Below are 21,559 nucleotides of genomic sequence, written 5' to 3'. Positions count from 1 at the left end.
AGGAAGGACATGAGGTTCGGCTTGGCTGCCGAAAATTCTTATATAAGTAAATTTTTCCTCTCCGAACCATCTTCCTATTGATGTCAAATCAATCCCTGCTTGGTAAGAAATTTTGGGAGCAGGTTTATTAAAAATAGAGTAATGAATGGGTAACATGAAGCCATTGCAGACTTGGTATAAATGGTGCTTATAGGAAGTTTTCCACAATTTCTGATGGTATATGTGAATAGGCGTGGGGTCTTGTGCAGTCCACCTCCAGCCGAGCACGGGAAATTCAGAATTAAAACACAGGGTATCTAGTATATAGGCACTGTAGTAGGGGGAATAAGCCTTTCGATGACAGAGGTTTTAGTTCTAAAATTAAGAACTGTTGTTGCTAGCTTATCTGATAGTATAAGTGCCCAATCCATTATTTCACTGTTACATGCCGCTTCCATCAAGGGAACCATTTCTATAATGAAATTAGCGGAATCGTGCAACCCCCATAATCTACACATCATTATCCCAATATAACAATACAAAGAACATAGGGAATCAACAGAGTACTTACCGGAAGTTTCATGCTTGTGTTTCGCCGGATTTTGCCTCCAATCCCGAATGGGTTCAGATTCAGTTTCGTTCTCACTTCGGAATTTCTCCAGAAATGCCTTGTTGTACTTCTTCTCTGGCTCAGGCAAATGATACATTTGCCTCAAATCATTAGCTTGAAATGAACCGAAGATTCTCCCATCTCTGGTGCAGAAGGTTCTGTCTGTGATTGGGATTTCCTCAATTGCCCACCTCACTACATCCGTATATGGGAGAATTTGTTCCCGAGCCGCTATCCGATGAAGGAAAGAGTTGGCTAAGTCCTTTAAAGTACCATCAGATTTTTGATTGGTATCTGCTATGGCTTGTACTGCTGTCACCTTTGGTTCTTCGGCTTCAATTAAATTATAGGTACTTTGCCAAGTAGTTTTGCCGAGTCCTGAACATGTAGTATCAGATATCAATCCTTTCTTTTTAGTTCCTGGATCAGCGACGACTTGTCCTGTGGCTGGTGAAGCGGAAGCAACTGCAGTTTTCTTAGATTTCTTCCCCATTCTGCTTGAATCTATTACTTCGGAAGAATTCTGCACAGGAGTGAAAATAAGCGTAACACAGAGAATTGGTAGCGAAAACCAAATACGAGTGAGATATATTGATCAATGCACGACGAACGATTAACTTAAAGTGGCCGCGGATATAATCTGTGAAAAGATTTTTACAGATTACTATTTCATTAAATGGCCGTTAAAACCTGCCAATCCTTTAAATGCCCATCATATCGTTTATCAGCCGAATGATTTGTTTAAGCGTGCCCTGGATGTTTTGGCGGTTGAGCGCAGGTGAATCACTGTTTGAAAGATAAGGCCTTTAATACGAATTAATCGTAATATCGCTGCCTTAATAATTTTTTAAGTTTGCGCTTTTTGCTTTATCGCAATCGAGCGTCGGGGAAAATCTTAAATCTTTATATTGGCACCTTTTGGAATCCCCGATCGCGGATAGCGATATCGCATCGCATCGGGAGTATTAACTGGGGCACTTTGAAAAGCATGCATGAGATATCCCTGATCGACGATAGCGATATCGCATCGCATCGGAGCGAAAGGGACTTTATCGTATCGCATCGGAGCGAAAGGCACTTTTGTTATGGGAACTTATTATTGCCGATATCTGATAGCCTATTGCATGTTATCGCGTCGGAGAAAACCAATGGGCCTTTAAGTTATGCCTCCTTTGTCATTGCGATATGCGATCTTGCGATTTCTTTATCGCAATGATAAAAGATTAATAATTTATATTATAAGACCAAAGAATTGGTTTGTCAAAAAGGTTTTGTAATGTTTTCTTTTTGTTTTCGAACCTTTTTGAATAATACAAAGTTGATACCAATTAAAATAAAAAGGGACCCATTTCATATTATAGTTTTGTGAATAAAAATGATATGAAATGGGGGGTTGTTGTAGAGCACAACAAGTTCATAAGAAGAAACTTAGAAAATAAGGTGAAAAGGGACTCATAAAAGAAGAAAAGGATAAAATGAGGGAGAAAGAGGTTCATAACATAGACTCCATGGTTATTAACCCTTCGAAAAAATTATTCATTATTATAGTAAACAGAATAATTAGAGGCCACATGCCACCTATGGAGCCTACAATAGGTGCATTCCTTTATTCTTTCATTTGTTGCAAGTAAAAGGAAGGAAATTTGGAAAATTCCCATAAGTAAAATTTACCAAATGTTCCAACACTTCTGGTAACCCCATAATCATTGTATTAGAGGGAATAACATTCTCATAGGCCTCAAAGCTAAACATAAGAAACATGGCCATGAATATGTTGGGTTGTGTTATATGTCGAGGGGTCACAGGGGGGCTAATGACCCCCTGTCGTGGGGTATGGGAGGGGGTGGTAGCCCCCCTGCATGGGGTACAAGGAAATGCATCGAGAAATTTTGTTTTAGATCCTATATTAGGTGGGCGGACCTACCTATGGTTTTGTGCATGGATTTCGCACATGGTTTTGGGCATGATGGTTTTCTGTCCATGGTATTTTGTAGATTCGATCAAGCAAACTACGCTTATGTTCTAATCCAAGGTTAATGGATTGGGGTTTATGAATTCTTCGGCATGTATATATATGTATTGTAACATTGAAAGGAACATAATGAAAATCAATCTGGAACTCCCGATTTTGGGTTCCAAGGAAAAATCTTTGTGTACATTTGTCTTATGTTTTATACTCTTGCCATTGTTTATTTTTCTATTTTTAGAATTCCTATGCATGTAATTTCTTTACAGGGTTAAAACCTAAATAATATCAAAGAATATTAATTCAATATCTAAGCGTCAGAGTAGGAGGTAACTTGATACAAAGGAAATAAGATTCTCCTCGTAATATTCAAAACCAATTCTTTTCAATTTCAAATCAAGATCAATAGAGGTCAAGTACAAATTTAAACAAGCCTTGAATATTTCCAATAGTTCTCTACACAATTTCTCACATTATTAGACAAGATAAAGGAAAAGAAATTATTGCTTTATGGAGATTATGTCGGTATTGATGATTTAAATAATGAGGATAATATTAACAAAATGCACACAAAATATTTCCAAATATTACTGAGAACTAAAAAAGGTTAAACTACGTACCCCTAGAAAGCTATCAAGGAACTAACACAACGCTTGAAAAGAACATATACACATCAGTGAGTGATTGTAATTTCTTGTACAAGAGATTATTGAACAATGAAACCTATCATAGATTGAAAATATGGGTGTTCATAGGATCATCAATGATGTTTTAATGGCGTTGGAGGATAGGGTCAGCAATAAAGGAATTGTTATTGGGATGGTTCCAATGATCATAAAGAATATATTGAAAAAGTGTGTCATTGTGACCTCGACGAAGATAAATAAAATATATTCCATTTCGAGCATATTAAAAATAGATATGGGTAACATGTTCGTACAAGTAGAAATATCTCTATAGAAATTGATATTTAGGCATATTTTAGGTATATCCTCATAACATGAGGTTTATGTGGGCTATATAGAAGACAAAGAAGTAGGTTTCTTATAGTTACTTGTAAATATTTTCTTAATTTCAAGTAGTCCTAAGAAAATGAAAAAATAGAGGAGATTAAAAAGATTGTAACTAACCGAATGGAAACTATAAATCCCAATAAGTAGTTACAACCAATAAAGTATATAAGTATAGAATTACCTTGTGTTGATGACTCTTTCATTTTATAATTTTGATAGCAAATTTATGGAATTTAATGACAACAATCCCTCAAGGATACTTTATAAAGACAAGATATGGTGTAGTGATGCATTACTTGTAATTTATTCCTAACATTAATGTGTTCATGTGTACGACCATGAGGTTTTATTGTACGTATGTTGATTGTTGTTAAGTAACGTTTATTTATTTTACACTCATACTGATCATCTTGTATTTACTGCTTTGAGATAACATATTAAAGTTTTTGAATGGGTTGTCATTTGACAACACTGCCACATTTACAACTTAAGTTTATATATTTCTTCTTTTGTCTAATACCTATCTATTTCTAAATCTTTAGAAGAAAACTATAACTAATCCCTTATTTAATTTATTAGTTTTTCTCCTAGCTAGGGTAGGTTAGATTAGTTTACTTTCTGCATGCAGAGTAATAACACATTTAACAATCTACTCTTCATTTCATCATGTTACACAAAAATATCGTCACCATGATTATTTGCCGTCAGTATGGGTCTATCATCACTTGTACTGTCCTCCTAAGCAAGTCTCAGACCTCAGCTCTTCAAGTCAAGCTTTGAAAATGGGAGAAAGACATTGAAAATCAATGAAACTCTGGTTCCGCACTTTCTCTCACTGTCACCTGCGGTCCCGCACCTTCTGTTTACAAACGCTGCTGACCTGCCCGCTCTGTCCCTAAAGGTGTGGGTGCAGACCCCTGTGAAAGTCAAAAGGCGCAAGTTTTATCTTAAAAAACTCACTTTGGGTTAATTCTAGAGGATTCTAGAAGGAATTTTGACGTGGATTGTTCGCTTTGAGGTGTTTCATGCATCCCAAAAGAGAAGGAGCTAATCCCTTGATGAGAGGAGCTATCCCTTTGAAGGAGGGCTTTATCCCTTTGAAGGAGGACCTAGTAACCTCCCTCTATTGCACTATAAATTCAGGCATTGGGCTGTTTGCTGGGGAGGTTAGAAGCTGAACATTTTTTAGGGTAAATGCTGGTGAAATCAAGACTTCCTAGTTGAGCTTAAGAGGAGAGATCACATACCTTTTGGCTTCATTGGGGAGTGAGTGAAACTTGTCAAAGTAGAGGAGACTTCTTGCTGGACCGTGGGAGGAGCTTGTACAGCGTCAAGGCACAGGTTGTAAAGTTCTTCTTCTTTTGAATTAATACAATCAAACTCATTTTTCTCAACAAGTATCTCATGTTATTTGTTTCATGGACTCCTTGACTTTCATGTTAAATATGTTTTATGATATTGGCTTTTCAGGTGCTATTTAATTTGTTTGCCTTGTTTGTGTTTGCAGATTCGCGACAAAAGAGCTCATTTGGATCGAAGGAGCGAGGGCATCCACAAACTTGCGTTGGACCTAAGGTAGGCCCTAAAAACACTTGTTTGCCATTGTTTATAAAAGCATATTTAGAGAAAGATAGTGTCTGGTTGGTTTGCTTGTCATTAGGTCTTCTTTAGATTCTAGGAAGGTCTATCTTGTCCGCAAGATCGACTTATTCCGTGTGACACATCATCAGCAACATTAATTTTTAAGTAATCGTCACTGAGCCAAATTTTGGATGGGTCTCCTATCCCAAATGGTGTAAGGTATAACAAGGACATATATCCACAAATAACCCCATCTATTGAAGGATACTTTTTTGTATAAATTGTTCCAATTACCCATTCCTAAATTAATTTCAAAGCTTTATATTATGTATGGTATCCTTATTTAGGTTATAATGAATAAGTTATTAAAATTTCAAATTGGGTAAAGGAAAAATCAAATTTGGATAGCATGAATGATAAGAAAAATTGATCTATCTATGTGATAGATTTTTTCAGTTCATATAAAAGGAGATTATAGAAAAGAATAGATGTATTGTTGAAATTAGAAGAGTATTTTGATGAATATTTTGCATACATCATCCAATTATTTTTTTGTGCTCAACATGGAGTGGACACACAACTTTTAGAAAACAAAATAAAAAAAAAACTTTCAAGGTTGACAACAAGATATTCAGTGTTCATGTTAAGTATAATAATTTTATATCTAGTTTATATAGAGAGAGTAAAGTCATTGAAAGTTCTATCTTTATACATATATAGAAAAAAATTGTAATCACTTTATTTCTCACTTATAAAGGATATTTAATCATTTTTTAGAAATTTAAAGTAAAAGAGTTTCTATGGTAAGAATATTTCAATAGCCTAAGGTATCGCAATCATGGCTAATTTTGTTCATGCTCGATATGGATTTGAGACATGGAATATCCATCTTATTTTTAGATCTATATGAATAAAATTCATTGATCTGAAATTTACTTCAGTTGTACGTTTCTCATATGATGGATATATATCATATCATCAACGATAGAATAGAGTTTACACACACACACACACACACATATTAACTCCAAATATATCATAGGAGGAGAGGGATCAAATCCCTAGATGTGAACTTTTTTTTTAGATTGAAAATACTTGAGGAAATGCTTGTTGAGTCTTGAAAAATTTGATCCCTCCGTGGGCATGATAATATGATGTTTTTTTATCATATTATCAATGTATTAACCAAATCATTGTATTAATATGTTAGTGTGTTGGGGTTTCTTAATAATATTGTAATAACTTCTAGGTTGAGCGGTGCTTTGCATTGCAATATGAAGGAGTTGTGTAATTTGACCAATGTTGGACATCAAGTTGACAAGTGGTATATATTTATGTGTGTGTGTGTGTGTGTCTTTTTATGTTTCAATATCCATTGCGAGTAAAATATTTGTATATCAACAAATTTTTTTCTTCGATAACACTGTAAAGTGAGCCCTCCGAAAGGGGACACACCCATCCTACCCCATAGTTATAAGCCTGACCCTAATGGACCCAAGTAGAATTGAACCCACAACTTATGAGAGAAGGCCAATGAGTTGGCGAGGGGGAGATGAGCTTCAACCAAGTAGGCTACCCATCAGAGCTATTATATTAGCATTACCTATATAAAAGGTAATTGAATAAATATAATTTATTCTTTCTACATCTACTATAAGAAAATTTGATAATTGCTCTAGTGCTTAACATGAAGCGAGTAAGATTTTTAGAAAATATTAGTAATGAAAAAAAAAAATTGAACGCAAATCATAATTAAATATTTCAATATTGAAAATAAAAATTGTATTTTGCTTAAAACATTTAAAAACGGTCCTTGGTAGCTTATTTGGCATGCCTATGTTATGTAAAATTATGTAAGTAATGAAACTCTTATGTTCAATTCCCCTTACGGCTTGATATATGTTCATGGATGGGGCCATTATACCTAGAGATATAACTCTCTTTGGATCCGTATGTTTTCAAGGATGAACCAAAAACATAAACCAAACCAAAAAGAAAATCGATAATGCATTATTAAATTTGATAAAATATCATAAATTAAAGTCCATGTAAATGAATATTTTCCCAATTCGAAAGAATTCAACAAAAAAAAATTAAACATATAAAGATGTAATCCTTTGAATCCATAGTAAACTTCATATGGAAAAAGATTTAAATTAATTAATTATTTAATTGTATATCGTACTTGTCAAGAAATCTCCAATTTCTACTGTCTTCTGTCAATAGATATACCAAGCTTACTAACTTTAATCTTAATATCATTACATTTGTTGCCTTCCATATTAGTGACTCATCTCCGATGTTCAATGACTTCAGCCATCGGTGGAAATTTGATCATCTTGGATTGTTTCATTGAAAATGTAAATTGTTCGAAGTACTTTATTGGTGTCTTCGTAATTCACTTTCAAATTGAACGATTTTAATGGGATATTTATATTTCCATTTCTATCCAATCACACATATCACATCCCATCCTACTATTAATTAGCACGAGGAGGAGGACCTAAATTACATTTAAGGAAAAATTAGCAACAATCTAGCCCAAAAAAAAAACAATAATAAAATCCACTTATCTCGCAGTCCACAGACTAATGATGCAAAAGTATCGTCTCGTTATAAGTACCTTCCAATCATATGAGTCGAGTCAACTGCACCCCTCGTGCCTCAACCCGCACTGCAATAATAGGGATCATCCACAAACACTGAATCGCGCAATCTCGAGAAAATTGGGAAACCATCCCTACAACACGAATGTAACTGGAGAATTAATCCCTACAAGCAGATAACTCGGTAAACAATCCCTACTTTACAAGGAAGCGCGAAAAAAAACCTTGAATTCAGATCATGGCACAATTATTTTATGAGTATTTATAAAGTAAACCATCAATATATATGACAAACCTAAGGGCTTACAGTCATGCTAAGGCTTTACGATTTTCCTTGCGCACGTTACGCTTCTTCTAGTTTTACACATATACCTTTCAAAATTTACATGTGATTTGTGGCATTACGGAGCAAAACCAAAATTAAATCCCAATCTCTAGATTGTTAGATATTCGTAGAGTTCCTTTTCACGATTTATATTCTAGGCCTCAAGGATTATGAGACAAATAAGGATTTTCTATAATACGGAAAGCCGCTTGGGTTATGAGACAAATTTAGGCCGCTTGGGCTTTAAAACACGCCTCCAGGGACATGCACCCTACCCTTGAGACTTGCCACTTATCAGCATTGGATTTACTACTTTCTAAAAGCTATCAAAGAAACTACAATAACAGTAATGCTTTTATCACTAACCAAAGGCTACCAAAAATAGTGGTGTAGCAACATGGCTTTACCACTCTCGACGACGATCCGTTGGAGTTTGTGACAGCAATATTGTGAAAAACGTACTTAATTAAGTTAGGTCTGGCAGTTACCGATTCACCATGTGGTTAAAAAAAAAAAAATGTACTTAATTAAATTTTGGTGGTTTATCTTAAAGGTGGTACTGGTTTATTAAATCCACAGTAGTCTTTATAATGAATATTATTGACTTTGACTAATTATAATTTTTTTAAGTGATAAAATATCTTATTTTGCTATGTGGATGTTTGCCTAACGCACTTGGTCACAAAATCATGTTGTATGAGTGTCTTTATGATATCTTTTGCGATATCATTTTTTCATTATTTTTTGGCAAATAATATTATATACAGGGTCTAGTTACCAACAGGGGTGTCAAAGTAGGTTAAAGGAGGGCATGAGAGGTTATATGTATGCATAAATGGAGGCCAAGTCACACAGAGATTGAGTCGACTACATAATAAAAGGGTCACTAAGTCACAAAAAGATTGATCCACACAAAGAAGAGTTTGAGCTACATGCATATTAAATATGTTATAGTAAATTTTCATGAGGAAAGCGCCATAGTCAAAACCCTAGTCACTAATACCCTAGCTAACATTATATTGTGTCCATGGGGAGGTATAGGAGGAGAATCTAGTTATATTTAGAGCTAAAATCCTAAGAGTTTTAGCCACAAAGTTGAGTTGAAATTCCTCATGAAGAGAAAAAGAAATGTAGTCCAATTTGTGTAGAGAAGAGGCTCATGGAGTTGAAGTAAAAAAAAATGACCTTCAATGACGTTTCTAAAGCAGGTGTGTGGAGATGAAGTAACCTAGTTGATCGCTCAATGGAGAAGGTCGTACACTGTGGGGACCAATGAACAAGAAAGAGGTGTCATTGGAGAAACAAGCGTAAAAGAGTTTTCAACATCCATGTGCCTAGGCCTTGGAGGCTTGCTCTTACTCCTAAAAATCAACATTCCAAGTTAGACCCTAGATTAAATGAAAATGTCTTTGTTGGTTTTGTTGATGTAGCTAAGGGATATAGATTTAGGGATCTTACTTCCCATATAATCATCATTAGCATAGGTGTAATATTTGATCAAACTCACTTCATTAAATTATATATTGTAATAGTTGATTTGAAACAAAAGCAAATGCTACTAAATCAACAAATTCAATTGGAGACTCAATCATCTATAGAAACTAGGAATAAGGAAGAAGCTTGGTAGGATAAAAAATCTATGATGCTGAAGATATTTGGGAAAATGTGGAAATTTCAAAACCAACACCGATAAGATCTACAGGAGAGAGAAAAATCCTCCTAAAACGTACACCAAATTTATTTCATCTATTGTTTTCGTTATGTTGGGTGTGGAGCCTAATTATCTTCTTTATTGAGAGGCATCACCAGATTGGACTCCATATTGTAAGGGGGCGGAAACACTGCCTTTTGTTTCACTGCCAGGGGGGCCGATGATGATTTTTATAGCCACCCATGGCGGGGGTTCGGGGGTAGCGCTCCCGAAGCTAAAAATAGATATAAAATTGCCTTGTAAAATTTTGTAATTTCATAGTCAATATGGGTCGTTCATTGTGCACAGATCAGAGAATAGAAGTTATGTTTAATTTAGGGTTTTTCCCCTAGAAAGCAACCCCTTGCTATATATGAGGGAATTGTATTGCGGCTATGTAGATGTTCATTCTGAGCGAGAAAGAGGGAGGAGATTGTGTGAGAGCGAAGAGAGAATTACAACGGATCTATTATAGGCTGTATCTCTTCATTTTGTTGGATAATATAAAAGGAAGGACTGGATGTTTCTCCATGGACATAGCCCAAATTGTGTGAACCACATATATCTATGTCTCTCTTGTTTTATGCATTTTCTCTGTTTGTGTTTTTGCAATATTTTGTGTGTTCCATTGCTCTGTAACATATAATTTTCTAACATGCTAATGAAGATGGGGAAACTTCTTTTTATCCAAAAGAAATAGATGACATTAATAATGCCAAATCGAAGGTGGCAATGAAATAAGAGATGGATGCCTTAAGAACAACAAAACTTGGGACCTAGTAGAACCTCCTAAAGATAGAAAGGTTGTTTGGTGTAAATGGGTCTACAAATTGAAGAAACACATTTATGGTAATGCTAAAAGTTATGAATCCTAACTAGTGGCAAAGGGGTACTCCCATATTGAAGATATAAATTTCCATTATATGTTTTCACTAATTGATAAGCTTGTTTCTATGGTATTATATTGACACAAGTTGTTCTGTGTGACTTAGAGTGAGATTAATTAGATGTTAAAGCAAAATTTTGCATGGAGATTCAGATGAGGAGATATACATAGAATAACCAAAGGGATTTTTTTATCTCAAAAAACAAGGTTATTTGAAAATATCAAAAAGTCACTACACATCCTAAATAGTCTCCAAGGAAATAATACAATAAGTTTGATCCCTTCTTGAGGAACCAAAGTTATAATAGAAGTGAATATGACCATCGTGTTTTTTTCAAATGCTTGAATAATATTTTTATTACCTTAATGTCATATGTCGAAAATATGTTTCCTGCAAGAAAAATCATGAAAGAGATCAACAGGTTAAAGGCTTATATGGCAAGGAATTTTTATATAAAGGATCCGGGATCAACCGAACAAATGGGAATAAAAGTACAAAGATGTAGGGAAAATGGTAAGCTTATCTTTACAAAATAGAAGTACGTTGAGATAATTATTGTAAATTTTAGAATGAATATGTGAAGCCTATAAATATGCCTCTATCTTCTTGTTTTGAGTTTTCTTGGTTATTGCATTGAGATTACTGTTAATAACATCTAGGCTGCCATTCCCCATAGCCGTTTTAGTCCACCATCCACACTCTTGCTTTCTATACCCACGAGAGGCCTTATAGTGATGAATATCATCACCTATTAACTCAACACGATTCGATGACATGCAGCAACAAGTATTTCACAACTACACCAACCACCAAGGAATGTTTGGGAATGCCACAAACGCTAGTAGCTCAAGAAATTTAATAGGAAGGCCAAAAAACTAGTGGCTCAATCTATTCAATAGGGTAGATAGACAACTATTCTAATACCATTGTTGGAATCACAATTTGGAAAGTTAATTCAACTCGATTCAATTCATATGAAAAACGGTGTACATATAAATACAACAATGAAACCATTGGATTTAGCTTCTATATTTCTTGGACATGTATATGTCCACCAAAACTCTAACGAATTAGATGGATAACATTATAGATAGATCAAAACCCTATGCCTCACTAAACAAGAATATCCTCTACCCATGAAAAAACTAAAGAACCAAATCTTCACTAACTCATGGTACTCTCCACCAACACAAAAGATAGAGAATTAAAGGAAAAGCCATGCAATACATTTCCATTTAAAAGACAACCCATAAATTAACCTTCAAAGCTTGATGGAGACTAATTGAAAAGGATCCACACACCTAAAATTTCATACAAACCTAAAATTAAACGACCATTTTTTCTATCTACAAAGAAAATATTAGCTCCATTCCAAGTCTTTGAGAATGAAAATCCCAATAAAAGTTCTCAGGGATTTTAAATAAAACTCTCACTCCATAAGGGCTCTTGAATCACATTTAATGAAATAACCTATGAAATCTAATTTCCATGCGAATTTGACACCTCATCCATGGCATCTGGTACTCCTATTTTTGTCTTTCTACACAATCAAGAGTGCAAACATCGCTAGAAAATGAACCGCTACAAAAGAAACTTGTCACACACTGACCGCTATAATGAAAATTGCACCCTTATCATTAAAGAACTCTCGATCCCCATCAAAGATCTGTACTCCAATAGCCGAGTCCACTTTAGCATTTTCCTCGGAATATTGTAAAATCATCCATCAGGTAAGCACGTAGATATGCTTCCACTACTTCCTTTCTAGACAGGAAATGAGGTATGCACCCCGCCTTTTCTCGACATATTAATCAAAAAATAACATGAGAAATCCAACATTAAATCATCTAAAAAATAAGAAACCAAGCACTATAGATTCCTCCAGCATAGATTAACTAAAATAGAAATTTAAAGACAGAAAATTGTTTCTATTATGCCAATAAACCATCCACGACTAAAGTTTTCATGAATTAAACAAAAGAACATCTTGTAAACTCAAAAAACACATTCCTAATAAAATCCATACCTATTTCAACTGAAAATAAAAATAAAAATCCTAGTAGGCATAGATTTAGAAAATAATCAATTGAGATCGAAGAACTCAATAAATTTTGAAGAAAGTTTAGCGGAAAATCACCTCTGACCCTATAATCAACTGAATCATCCCATAGCTTCATGGAATTCAAGAAATTATTTGTCTTCATCAACCCTTTTCTTCTCCATCATGGCTTCTCGCGATCAATTTGGGTGTGCATTACCTTTCTCGAGAACACGATGTTATAAACAATAACAAGTAATGAAGAAAAAATAATTAAAAAAAGAACGAGTTGGAAATCATGTTTTACGAAATGAACGATGAAAAGAAAGTTCCACCTATATACATAGTCATCCAATTTTCTTATCATTTGTTTTATTCTCTTTATTTTAAGTTTTCTTGTTTAGACATTTGGTAATTTTGATAAACTTAGTGAAGGTGCAGGGTGAATTATTGCATCAATGGATAGAACTGAAGAGGCATAATTCTATGCTCCATGTTTTATCCTACTTAGTCTTTTCATATGAAATTCTTCGTAATCCCATAGACCAAGAAAATACTTAAAAAGCTAAACAACCATTCAAATCAAATATGTGCCCTTAATATAGAGTGAATGAAATATGTGCCCTTAATATAGAGTTGGAGTAGTCACTACTTGTGATACTAGAAAGGAAGAAATTGAAGGATGGATTATTTGTGTGATCGGTAGATTGGAATAATTGAGTTTGACATAATTTCTATAATCCTATATATATATATATATATATATATATATATATATGAGACCATTTATAATAAAAAATAAAATATTTATGTATAATATAGACGAAAAGTATAATGGAGTAATCTCTACTTGTGATACTGGAAAGGAAGGAAGATAGGGATGGACTATTGATGTACCTGGGTAGAATAGAATCACTCAGCTAGTTATATATGAGATACTTTATAATGTAATTGTAACATAAAGGGCGTGATGTTTTTGACTTTGTAACCATGTGAGTGCAACATTGGGGTGTGGGAGACATATGAAGATATTGGACATTGTAGCACAAAGGTATAGTAATTACACTTGGTAAGTAAGAAGAGTGATAAGGATATCATATTGTGTTGAAGGAAAGGGACATGTAGCCACATGAGAAGTTAGTTAGTTTAGGCGGACTTTAGAAAGATTGTTTCATAAAGTCGTCGATGGTTGTGATTCATCAATGAAAAGTTGTGAGATGCTATAAAAAATTCTCAATATCCATTTGAAGGAAAGTTTGCAGGATAGGCACACTCCTATTTTTCAATAAGTACTGGACTTTGATACTGTGAGGTTCATGTGAAGGAGGAGATCTCAGTGAGAGTAAGAACGAATGACTATTATTTCATAGAGAAAGCACAACGTTCAAAATTTTGAGATATTAATTTGAAATAAAATTAAGGCACTAAAAACTAAATGAGGAGTGACTTATTTTCAATTAAAAGGAAAGTCATGTTTTGAAGCATTACTTGAAGTGTAATAAAAAAAAGTAAACACAGAAGAGTTAGGTTTTGAAGCATTTCGTGAAGTGTAATAAAAAATTAAATAATATAAGTTAAAATAAAATATGAAAAAAGTGGAGAGAGATATATTTTTCTTGAAATATATTTAATTTTGAAAAATTCACCAGTGATTAAAAGTCAAGTGTAAAATGGAGTTAAAATCAATTTGTTGGGTGATTAATAAGAGATGATTGACTGAGTTTCTAAATATTAAGAAGTGTTTGCAAAATTCAAAATGAAATGGACAAAAAAGAAAGTTTAAAGAATGGGAAACCACCTTACAACACATGTCTTTGATTTTTGATATTACTTCCACAAGTAAAAATTTTGTGTGTGGGAACAAGTAGAGAAATAAACAAAGAGAAAGGTGCAAGCTAAGAGGAGGAAAAGCTTGGTCACAAAATTAACAAGAGGAAGAATGTGTAAGAATTTGGTTTTTGTTTATGTCACTATTTTGGATTCATCAAGTGAATGGTAGTTGCATCAAAGAACATCAAAGGTATTTAAAGTGAAACGTGATGTATGGTGAGAGATTTTCATGGATTTGTATTTTTTGAGTAATTTCACAGAGTAATTGTTGGCATTATGGCTAATGTGTTATCCTTCATGATAACCTACTTGATAAATATGCCAACATTATGGTAGCAGGATGATTATACAGGCTAGTATAGATGTGACAGGTGAGATGGAGAAAGGAATGTGAAGTTAAGAGGCAGAAGTATGACAAAGAAAAAGTGTCAAAAAGTATATGCAGGTCTTGTGAAGCAAGATCGCGTACATACCCAAGTATGGTGAATAAAAGTCGCACATGTATTCCACAACATGGTAATTGGAATACAAGGGGTCTTTACCTTGGTATTGGCCAATAGTAATGACCGTGACAATTGATATTTGACCCCGTCAAAGAATACCATCAATGTTACTAAGGGATTGGCCTAAAGTATTGGCTATGGCCTAAGCTATATAAGAAGATGAAGATCAAAGTGTTAAGTTTGAAAGTTATTTTTTATTGATAAATTATTTGATTTGAAACAGGTGTGCACCAAGAAGCATGGAGGAGGTTCAGATCTGATGGATCTGAAAGTATAATAAAGACTAATGAATATGATTGCTTGATATTTTATGATTATGACTAACAATGATATATTTGTACTCTGACATGAATATGTGATGACAAATTTGTACGTTGGTTTTCCTCTAAGAGGTGGTGTACATATGCAGATATTCTTTAGGGGTGCTGAATATACATTCTTCAAAAGTTCATAATATGTACGCAGGTGTCAAACATCAGAAGTGCGTACATACACAGATGTTCTTTGTAATAGTCACGTATATCTGCTAGGGTTTTGTAATATGAATCGATGATCATAGTTGATCTATTTTGTTATGTTTGTTGATGTCTCTCGATGAAGTATCTCTTATGATAATATATCTTTGACAATACTGGTTGGGGTGCACTGATTATGGTATAGAATGTTGTCTAATGATGATGTTACTATGTGGTGATCTGTATTTGGTTCAGTGATCTGTGATGGTTTTAGTATGTAATTCAATGATTTATTGAATGGTATAGTGATTCAGATTTAGTTATCAATGTTTTGAGATTTGTACATAGGTAGTCTTCATGGGAACCATGTACATATGCAGGTATGATTGATAAGAGTATTGTATACATTCTCACATATGATTGATCAAGATTTGTAGTGACAAGATATGATTTTTGTGATGAACAGAGTATGGTTTGGTATACTTTTGAATGGATTTACACTCATATGATCAATTATGAAATAGTTTGATCTAGTTGCATTGATTGATTAAGATTCAGTAATTGTCTTCATGATTCAATTGTTTTAGTGGTTGAGTGATTTGATACATTGATTTGTTTCAGTAGTGTTATCTGAGGCTTAAATGATAGAAGTGGGTCAAGTCTTAAAATATAATGAAAGGTCGCCTAGAGGTTTGATGTTGTGAGTCAGGTTGATCTAGTATGAAATATTATGAGAAGGGATCCATAGAGGTGCTAAGGGTTGGAGCCTTTAGTAATGAAGTCGAAGCTTCCTTCTAGTGGTAGTTAGTAAATTTGATCATGGGGTTGGAGATCGCTTCTAGTGGCTTCTGGTAAATGATATCAGGGGGTTGGAGATCCCTTCTAGTGGGTGGTGGAAAACGAGAGAAGATTGTATCCTTCTATAAGTGGGTGTCTTCATACTGGTATGAGTCTACACCAGCACAAGATTGTAAGATGTTTTCCTTTATAATAAAAAATGAATATAGATACCACAACAATAATGGTTTTCTCCCACATTGGGTCTTGACCTAAAACCCTAGTGTCCTCATGTGTTGTTTTATTTCTTATGTGTTATGGTTTATTCTACTCCTACTGCTCATGGTTAATGTTTAATTAATAATGAAGTAATGATGCACTGGTTCAAGTTAAAAAGATGATGAAATAAATGAAAAGTTAGTTAATGAGGTATACATTATTTTTCCTCATCATAGTCACATACATATGTTGGTTTACTTGATGACAGTAGCATATAGAAATCTGAATAAAAAATTGAAAGGTTTAAGTGAGTTTAAAAATATTGTTTCACCCCTGCCCCTCAATATTTTTCAGAAAAGTTGGTATCAGAGTAAGTCACTTCAGTTGAAGCTTAACCGCTTGTAGTGGATCAACGATGATGGGAAAGAAGAAGATAGCTCAAAGGAAAGAGTCAAAAAATTGTGGTAGTGATAGTCATATATTAGATGCGGTGACAGCGATAGATGTCAACAAATATTCAGTTTTGGGAGCACCTTGCTTTATATTGATAAAGAATGAAAAATACAATAACAAAGGATTATCAAGTATGGGTTTTTGTTCTAATTGTTGTCCATTTCCTTGTTTATGTAATAATGATGATTGTGAAGATGAAAGTGAATCAACTAAACTTTCTCTCCTGGGTAAAAGTGAAAGTAAGAATTCTAAAGAGATAAGAGATTAAAAAATGATGGCCCTAGAAGTAGAAGAACAAGGAAAGTAAAAAAGAATGGAAAACAAAGGTACATTTATGCTAAGTAATGATAACTATCATGAATGGAAAGAAGAGATGAAGTCTACGTTAATGAACCTAGGATCTGATGTCTGGAATTTAGTATGTAATAGTTGGACTAAAAATCCTCCATCAAGTGAAGCATTAAAAAAGAATAATGTTGCATTAGATGAAATCATCTGTAACATTCCTGATTCAACATTAGGAGAGGTTATGCACTATGAAAATGCAAAGGAAGTATGGGATAATATGCATATCATCTATGAAGGAAAAACAAAGGAAGTATGGGATAATCTGCAGGTCATCTATAAAGGAAAAACAAAGGACGATTTCTAAACAGGTAATCATATTTACAAATAAAATAATGATGTTTCAAATGATAAGTATGTTATGTGAGATGGAGTTACAAATTCAAAAGAAGGCAAGTTAGAGGAAGTTCTTAATCTTAGAATTTAAAACATAATCTTTCTTTGAACATGATTATTAATCTTGAGGATAAGTTGCAAGAATATGATAAGAAGGATCATGTTGTAGTAGAATCTAAACAATATTGTGAAGGAATTGAAGCCGAGGTCGTCTCTCTAAGAGCGGATATAGAAAATTCAAACAAGAAAAAAGAAGAGTTACTTCAAGTATTTGAGGAATAATAAAATGGGCTAAAGAAAGAGCTTATCAAATTGAAGGAGAAATTTGAAGAAGAAAGAAAGGTCGAAGAAGGAATGAGGAAGTAGTATCATATAAAGGAAGAACTATACTAAAGAATGGAGGTTGAGGTAAACATTCTAAAAGGAAAATTAGAAAAAAAAAGGTTAAACACACAAGATTTCAAGATAGTACTTAGATTTTGGATAATATTCTTAGTGTTCAAAGGTCTTCTGCCATTAAATCTAGTCTTCGTTTTCATGAAACTGTAAAAGGAGAATCTAGTTCACAGGCTTGTACAAGGATCTTGAAGGATAACAATATGAAATCTGAAATTCCTGTCAAAGAGATAAGAAGTCAACCATATCAACATCCGAGGAAGATGAATTTTCAAAAGAAATCAGTTTCTCCCAATAATAGAAACATTAATCAATTCTCTCCTCTGATCAATAATGTTGAATGTTTTATATGTCATAATTATGGACATGTGGCAACCAATTGAAGAAGGAGATTATTTCAATCTCAAGCAAATAGTCATCTCACAAAAAGAACATCAACTCCTAGGTATGCATGTTCCTTTGAAAGATATTTTTCACTTTCAATGTGTTTGGTCACAAAGCTATTTTCTTGCAATAGAAAGAATATGAAACAAAAATATTATGATTCCTCTGCTCATTTTTCTTGTCATATAATATGTTATGCTTGTAATAAGTTTGGGCATGTAGAAAAAGAATGCAAGAACACGTCTATGAACCTGCACAAACAACCTGGCAAGAAATCATATAAGAATATTGATGTCAAAAGAGCTGAGAAAGATGGCTCCACAAACATTTATCGTAATAAGTAGAAAGAAGAAGAGCAGATAAGGTGTGGTATTTCTATCTACTTGTTTGAAGATGGAGATGAATGGTACATAGACAGTGGATGATCTCATCACATGATAGGAGATAAGAAGAAGTTTGAGTCTCTAAGGAATAACAAATATGGTATGGTTATTCTTGGAAATAATGCTCCAACAAAAGTTGCGGGAAAAGGTAGAATCAAACTTGAGAACCATGCAAAAGCAATTGTCGCAATATTAGTTCAAAGGCTAAATTAAAATATTCTAAGTGTAGGTCAAATAGCTGATAAAGATGTATAATTTTATTTACATCAACTAAATGCAAAATTATAAACGATGAAACTGGAAAGGTTATAGTAAGAGGATATAGAAATCTAGAAAAATTATATGCACTAATAGAGAAGAATTCAGGTAGAAATAAGAGGTATAGTCCCTCTTCTTCTTCAGATTCAGAATAATAGAAGATAGTTTCCATTGCAATCTATTTTGTTTAAATCATACTTCTAACAGTGACTGTAGAAGTAATGTGAGGTACATGACCTCATAAAGAGATGATGATGACAATCAGGTCCTCAGAATCCTTGGTGTGTAATCTGAGAGATGCTATACATATGTATATATTGATGATGATTCCCATGTTAATTTGATATTCATGTTGCTTATATTAGTGACAGTGCATCTGATGTAGTAATAGTGAACATGAACATGCAGTACAAGCTCTGGGTTAGTTTTGGTTATGAAGGGTCAACATTTTACTTTTTGTACATAGATCTCATAAAGGATAGTCACATGTATAGTTGATTTTTATCTAGACAGTCGTGTATATTTCTCTGAGATAAAGAAACAATGGGAAAAAATTAGGGAAATTTTATGATATACTTCAGTCAGTTATTATTTGGGTTTCTGGTTCAGACATTGGTTGGTTATAGTTTGTTGATGCTTGGATACTACTTAGAAGTGGTATTGGCTTATGATGGTTTATGAGTTACCACAATATGCCATTGTTGTTTTGGATCTTTTTGATAGATTTACTAATCGATGAAGTTGGATATGACCAGAATTGACAGTGAACTATTAGCAAGGGTTCAAGGGGAGAATTTGCTATGATAATGAATTATTGGCATTATGATTTCTTGTTGCATAATGGTGTTCATGAAAAGTGTATATCATTCATTATGCTGGTAAAGACACATATGGTACTGAAGTTTTGGATATGTTACTTAAGTTGCATTTAGGGAAGATGATTATGTTATGCTATTGTCATTATGTCTTCTATGATGCTTGAGATGCATATGGTGCAATTATGTATGATGCCTATATATATATATATATATATATATCTATATTTCTTGAGTTACATGTGAAAATTTTCTATGATGTTTTTCATGGTTCTCACATATGTTGGTGATGCATGGTGATGATGCATGAATCTTATGGATGATTACATGGGTCGCATATTGTTGAAGTTGTTTATGGTGTAATAATTCTTCTTGCATGAAGATGATATTGCTTCCTCTGAATTATAACTCTTCATATATGGAGAAAAGGTAGGTTACATGAAGAAAAGAGGATGCTTATTGATATACTACTGCTACAACTGTTTGGTGACGCTTGAAGGCATTACATATTTTGTCACATGTTGGTCTTGGTGAAGATTGATGTTATTTCATGATTTTCATGTTGCAGGATCCTATATGGTGTATGATGGTTGCTAATCACTATCATGGTCATACCACCTCATTATTTGGGTCTTTGGTTTTGGTTATAAATTTCATATCCTTCTCTTGATGTAGAGGTCATGTAAAGACCCATGATGCAATAATTGTAATATTCAGTAATGTTTGGACTATTGGGGTCAACTCAATTATGTATGTAATCCCATTATTTTGGGCATTTGATGTAATGTTCAACCAAATATGTAACCACACTATGTTTAGTGATTGATGTAAGCTTGATTCCTTAGTGATAGGAAATGCCATATTTGGTTGAGTCATAGAGTCATGTACTTCTTTGTATATCTTCCAAAAGATTCAACATATGCTCAGGGGGAGCATGGTCAGTATATAGTGTTCATATTTAGCAGACCAAATCTACAGTTCTCATCTCTACAAAGGGAGAGAGAGCTTCATTCAACATTGATCAACCCGTTTCCCTTGATGTCAAAGGGGGAGAGTATCTTGGTGGTTTGGGAGAGAATCTTGGTGCCTAGCTTGGTGTGTTTACATATATGTTTGCAGGTATTTACAAGTGGTGTTAAACAAACACCAAAGTGGTTGACATCAAGTCCAAAGGGGGAGATTGTCAGAATTATGGCTACTATGTTGTCCTTGAAGGAAACCTACTTGATAAATATGTCAACATTATGTTAAATGGATGATTATAAAGGTTGTTACAATGAGACAAATGAAATGGACAAAGGAATGTCAAGTTCAGAGACAGAGGTATGATAAAGAAAAAGTGTGAAAAAGTGTATGTGGTTCTTGTGAGGCAAGATCGCATCCATATGCAGGTATGGTGAAGCATAGTCACGTACATATTTCACACCATGGTAATTGGAATATCAGGGGTCTTTACAATGGCATTGAACCATAGTATGAGAATGACAACAGATATTTGATCCCATCAAATAATACCATCGGCATTACTAAGGGATTGGCCTAAGGTCTTACCTAAGGCCTAAGCTATATAAGGAGATGGAGATCAAAGTGTTAAGTGTGCAAGTGATGGTTTATTTATGAATGATTTGATCTGAAATAGCTATCCACTAAGGAGCATGGAGGAGGTTTAGATCTGATGGATCAGAAAGTATAGTAGAGATTAATGGATAT

The 21,559-nt window shown here is 33.9% G+C and overlaps 1 protein-coding gene across 1 annotated transcript in view; it reads right to left on the bottom strand.

Annotated features, from left to right (window-relative positions):
• LOC149182498 (truncated transcription factor CAULIFLOWER D-like) overlaps positions 1-21,559 on the bottom strand; it is a 238,842-nt gene that overhangs the window by 96,358 nt on the left and 120,925 nt on the right. The window lies entirely within an intron of this gene.

Source organism: Pinus tabuliformis, chromosome 3_2 (genome assembly GCF_031772625.1).
Source record: "Pinus tabuliformis cultivar Carrire ecotype Pingquan chromosome 3_2, CPIR1, whole genome shotgun sequence".
In the NCBI taxonomy this organism is placed as follows: Eukaryota; Viridiplantae; Streptophyta; class Pinopsida; order Pinales; family Pinaceae; genus Pinus; species Pinus tabuliformis.
This window is presented reverse-complemented; position numbering and strand designations above follow the sequence as displayed.